This window comes from Anabrus simplex, chromosome 5, assembly GCF_040414725.1.
Source record: "Anabrus simplex isolate iqAnaSimp1 chromosome 5, ASM4041472v1, whole genome shotgun sequence".
NCBI lineage: Eukaryota > Metazoa > Arthropoda > Insecta > Orthoptera > Tettigoniidae > Anabrus > Anabrus simplex.
Window position 1 is genome coordinate 118,774,794 of NC_090269.1, and position 6,192 is coordinate 118,780,985.

At 36.4% G+C, this 6,192-nt stretch overlaps 1 protein-coding gene across 2 annotated transcripts in view; it reads left to right on the forward strand.

Moving 5' to 3' along the window:
• The window catches only part of LOC136873835 (trimeric intracellular cation channel type 1B.1), a 165,195-nt gene extending 159,622 nt beyond the window's left edge, over positions 1 to 5,573 (forward strand). For both annotated transcript variants that reach the window (XM_067147101.2, XM_067147103.2), the window contains exon 8: positions 4,728 to 5,573. The gene's annotated coding sequence lies outside the window, so the exon portion shown is untranslated. The remainder of the gene's footprint in view (positions 1 to 4,727) is intronic.
• Positions 5,574 to 6,192: the final 619 nt, after the last annotated feature.

A 6,192-nucleotide genomic window follows, 5' to 3' on the forward strand; every position in this document is an offset into this window, starting at 1 on the left:
ACCTGCTTGAAGGAAGACACTTCACATCTAAAATAAAAGTAAATCTTTGAATACAAAGGAAGCAATCGAAATTGACATCGCAAAAAATGCTAATGTAACCAACCTAAATGACCATACACACTTAAAAAATTCCTCTCTCTTCGCTTTACTCACATAACATCTGGGCAACACTTATTCATTAAATTAGCTTTTATTATAATAATAACATTTTATAGTTAGTTTCTATTTCAATTCCTTACTTTATTAACCTATAATCATTATCTTGCATTCATCCATATTACATAAAGTACATTATAACATGAAGTAAGTTAATGACCTTCTCTCCCCTCTCCAATGTTGGTAGAAGGTTCCACAGCGCTCCATTTGCTCCGCCCTACATCCTCCTTCCCCCTCCGCCATACAGTATACTAGATTTTGAACATCCAATAGGAGAAATCCACAACACTCCACGCGGCCCCTCCCATGCTTCCCCTCCACTCTCTGCAAGCAGTGTGCTTTACCCAAAACTTTCCATTTGCATGACCACAGTCCTGAAATAGTGTTTGGTGACAACAGACGTAGCATCGGCAGTCTAGATAAATACGTAAGTTTTTCATTGTATTGATACTTGTAAATTTATTTTTTGTCATTACTGGCTCATGTTATCACTAAATTCTCTATCATTGACAAGTTTATGCAACATAAACAATACTGTACATATTTAAGCAAGTTTTAAGTGATTTGTTTGAATCTGAGGATGTTCTTATAGAATGAAACATGTCATTGTAAAATAGTGTGTATTTTTACAGGTATGTTTATAATGTTATAATTTATATTGTTGTTGCATTGTGTTTGACAGACTGAAAAGTTTTTGTTGAACTTCAAACCCTCATTTGCTCTTGTGCAAGTCTTTTGCTGAAGAAAACTTTAATCCCAAATTCTATGGCTTAACTCTGCTGTGATGTCTCATGATGTTCACCCATTTGTCACAGAGAATTTCCGACAACAAGCCATCGCATCTCTCCACAGTTTGTCACACCCTGGCGTGAAAGCTACAACCTACCTGGTGAAGAAATCCTTTGTTTGGCCCGACATCGATTGTAACTACAAAGCATTTGTTCGTAATTGCATCACCTGCCCACGCAACAAAATTACAAGACATGTTACAGCTCCAAATCGTTCGTTCACTCCATCTAACCACCGGTTAAAACACGTCCACATTGACATTGTTGGTCTGCTTCCCTTGTCTACTTGTTTCAGATATTGCCTAACAGCAATCAACCCTTTTTTATGATAGTCGGAAGCATATCCAATTGCAGATATTATGGCAGTGATTGTTGAATGAACTTTCTTCAGGGATTTCATTTTTTCATTCATTCATTTATTTAACTTCCATAGATTGCACAATTACATATTGTATTATGAAATATACCAGCAGTATAGGAATTGTCAAGTGATTCCTTAAAATTAACAATAATCTAAGCACAATGATGAACACGTTGTAAATACTTTTGTTTTTGCTATTGGCTTTACGTCGCGCCGACACAGATAGATCTTATGGCGACGATGGGACAGGAAAGGGCTAGGACTGGGAAGGAAGCGGCCGTGGCCTTAATTAAGGTACAGCCTTATGTGATGTGAAAATGGAAAACCACGGAAAACCATCTTCAGGGCTGCCAACAGTGAGGTTCGAACCCACTGTCTCCCGAACACTGGATACTGGCCGCACCTAAGCGACTGCAGCTATCGAGCTCGGTACGTTGTAAATAAACAAATATCTTGACATTAGAACAGCTCATATTAATTAATAGTAATAAATAGAGCCCAGATTTCCATGCAAATGCATGTTCCTAAATAAGCTGGTTAGACTTCTGAAACTCTGGAAATATTCGTTTGATGACTAATCAACTCCAAATAACTGTACTTTTTCGGTGCATGTTTGCATGTTTTGGCCTTTTTGGGAGAAAATTTATGCATAATACATATTTTGAAAATTTTGGGTTTAACAGCAAATAATTGGACATTTATATTGGATTATACGACTTTTCTTTTGACTTTGACGCATATATTATGTTAACTTGCATTCTTCTTCTTCTTCATCCACCAATTTTCACACATCTGTGGGGTCGTGGGTGCGAACAGTGTCGCACATGTGGATTTGGCCCTGTTTTACGGCCGAATGCCCTTCCTGACGCCAACTCTGTATGGAGGGATGTAATTACTATTGCGTGTTTCTGTGATGGTTGGTAGTCTAGTGTGTTTTCCGAATATGAGGAGGAAAGTGTTGGGACTAACACAAACACCCAGTTCCCGGGCCAGAAGAATTAATCAAAGGCGATTAAAATCCCCAACCCGGCCGGGAATCGAACCCAGGACCTTCTAAACAGAAGGCCACAATGCTGACCATGCAGTCAACGAGTCAGACATTATGTTAACTTGCATGATAGTGCATTTTTTTAACATTGTGACCGTACGTCTATCATTGAGAGAGAAGAAAATGTATTCCTGGTATACTACTTGACAACCAAAGTTACATGCATAGAGGTCCTATAATCCAGTTAGCCAAGCACTTTCTTATCTGTTGCTTGAGTAAACATTGACATAAGCAAGAATCCTTAGAAATAAGGTTTCCCAGTAAAAACAGAACCCTACATTTTGCATTACTAAATTACAGCTATTTCTTTTTTCGTCTATGTTAGATGAAGAAATCATAACTTGAATCACACTTCTGTGACACTGCATTACTGAAATAGCAGCTTACAAATCTCGGTCAGAACTCTACGAAGCTGGTTCAGACAACTATGCCTACCTCACCGTGCCTTCGTTGTGTACAAGAGACTTTTGTTTCCATGAACTGGAAACTTGTTCATACATGTTCGTACATCATGATCCATTCCGTAGGCTATTACAATCTCCCCTTCAAAATTCTATTTCATTCTGCAAAAACATACGACATTGAAATCTGTGCTCCGCGAATAACTGTTTCCATTGATCGGCTGAAACCAGCCTTTATCGCAGACTCAATAATTCTATGATATTGAGCACTTCAACAATTCCTGTTATACCACAAAAAAAAAAAAAAAAGACAGACAGACAGATCCTACACCTTACAAGACATCACCTCCAACTGTAATAGACCGCTGTGGACAACGCGTTCATTTTTACAAGAAGTACAGTATAGAGATGAAGAGGCTGGCACAATTAAGTAAATGCAATGGCAGATTGCCATTCCCACATTCCCAAGTTGGTAGCCTTTGGGTGGTGACTCATTTTAGTCACTTCTTACAACCATACAAGTATTCTATCCTTTACCAACAGCAAATTCAGCAGCACCTACACAACAGTTATACAATTATTAGAAAAGAAATGCCTCCGGTGCTCTTTTCCTCCATTCATAGAGACATTGAGCGTTAACAGCTCCAAAACTAAAAATGTTTATCATAACAACCAGTGACACATAGTATGAAATGTTGGATAATGAAACTTCTAATACTGAGCGAGTTGACCATGCAGTTAGAGACGCGCAGCTGTGAGTCTGTATTTCAGAGATAATGGGTTCAAACCCCATTGTCAGGCAGCCTGAAGACGGTTTTCCATGGTTTCCCATTTTCACACCAGGCAAATGCTGGCTGGGGCTGTACCTTAATTAAGGCTATGGCTGCTTCCTTCGCACTTTCATATCCCATCGTCACCATAAGACCTATCTGTATCGGGGCAACGAATAGGAACTTGAAAATAGAAAATCATATCTACATCTAAACAACAATGAGTTTAGCAAATTAATATTCTAAGGATTTAAGCCCAACTCTTCTAAGACAGGTGTGATGCTAACCATATAGACTACCTCTTGTGACTCCACTGTTCCAGTTCATGAGAGACAAACCATAAATTACATTTAAACAGTAGATTGTAAGTTTGCCTTTAAATACTAACATAGGATGTTTCTTCAAGTTGTAGTTTTATTTTATTGTTTTGATTTCTTCTCTTCCTAAAGAGCTGAAAAAAGAATTCATAATCGTGTAATTTTGGAAGCATTGTGAGCATCTCTCTTGTCTACATGTTAGACATACATCAGTTATGAATATAACGGGATTCTCAGAACGACTGTCTTTGTGGTTTTCCTAACTGAAGTCAACGTACATCATTACAAAAATGTCAGTAGGAATGTAGAGATTAAAAGCAATGTTATCATATAAAATACTCAATCAAATGTAAAACAGCACATTTTCTCACTGTTAACGAACATTATTATGGTGCCGATAGAACGGTCCAAAATTCCAGAGCTGGAGTGACCAGACCACAGACAACCGTAAACACTCCTCTGCCATTATTCCATTAAATATGCACACTGCTTATTCCAATCAGTGCCTCAGAGTAGGGATTGAATAGCTCGAATGCTATGATGAACACTAGTGTGTTACATACCAGTAGTACCAGAAAATATATGAACCAGAGGAAAGGCATGCTAAAGAAGAAAGTTATCTAACTCCCCATCTACTTAGATTTTCTTTGTTGTCTCCTGTTCGCGAGAAAAAAAATAGTCACCATGACTTATGACTTGACCTACGTAGTATTTTGATGTCTCCGCTTGGTGTGCTGTGACTGACTAATATGTAACTAACAACTGTCTGGAGTGTATATGATTTTAATAGAAGGTATAAACATATGTGTGTTTTCTAAAACTGTTGGATGTAATTTTTTTAAAGGCATGTTACATGAGAATCTTATTTTAAATTTAAATGTTTCAGAACAATGACATTCACATGAAAAGAGGTGAAGAAGAGGAACCAAACTACAGAGCTAGTCACATTCATTTCACAATTTTAAGAAGAAAACTGAAGAAGCACTTTGTGAAATGGAACAACCAACATAGTGCAGAAACACTTTCAAATTTTACTGCATTATTTATCTCCTACTAAGTGAGATTTCTATTGATGAAATGTTTTATTACTGTTGAAATTCAACAGATTTGTTAAACTGATATTTATACAAAGGATCAATTTTGTATACTTTATTTTTATGACCAATTAAATTATCTACCGATGTTTTACGTGTCACACATACTAGGGAACAGAAAATATGTGTGTTATATTCTGAAGTTATGTGGTACTTGCAATTTATTATTGCATTGCAAATTTGCTTTTTACTGGTTTCATCTCTCAAAAATTATGGTATAAAAGAATTATCAATTTCTTCTCTTCATACTGAACTCAAGTGGGTGCAGTTCAGCTGAGGAAGAAATTAATAATCCTGTAAATTTGAAGATTAAAAAAAAAATTTTTCTGGCCTTAGAAATACCAGTATAACAGTACCGCACTTACTTTTATTTCCGTTCATACTGATCATCATCAATGTAAATTGATCTCGTGTTTATTTTTTTGAAGTTTGTTTTGCATTTTCACTGTGCCATTTGTGAATACATCCTTTTTGAACTGTCACATACCAGTATTTCTGTAGATTATATTGACATGGACATGTAATGTTGTGGAGACGTTTAAGGAAGTATGTATGACAGTATTAAAAACAGGTAGATAAGACACAATAAGATTTCCTAAAAAGTAAATCAATAAAAGCACATACAGCTGGATAAATTACTCAAAGCTTTGTTTTCTTTCTTATGAAAAAAATCATACTGATCCACATGTCCTGCATATTCCACAGAGAGGTTCTAAATTTTAAAAGTGAAATTCTAGGTGCCTTCCTTAATAGCCATTATCTATCTTAATATGCAAAATCCTACCAATTTCTCCAGGGAAAGTTTAAATTAATGAAAACAGAGTTATTATTTCTGACAGAGAGAGATTCTCTGTTTCTGTTAAGAAACCCATACCTACTAATAAAAAAATATGTATACATTAAATTTTTTGTTTTGAAACATCTGATAAGTTGGACTCCTGAATCACTAAATACAAAATTTAAGGTTAGTTATATATATTTGAATAAAATCCTCTGATAAAATTGGATTCCTGAATCACTGAATACAATTTTTAAGGTTAGTTTCACGCACGCACGCGCGCACACACACACACGCACACACACACACACACACACACACACAGAGAGAAGAAATTGACATTTCACTGCAAAACTCAGTATAGTTATATCTCAGGCAAATAATTAACAGAGTGATGTGTTTAGGTGTAGTTTGAATGGTTGTGTCACCAGAGGCTGTGAACATGGTGCCACTCGTGGCCTATGTAAAGATTCTCAGAT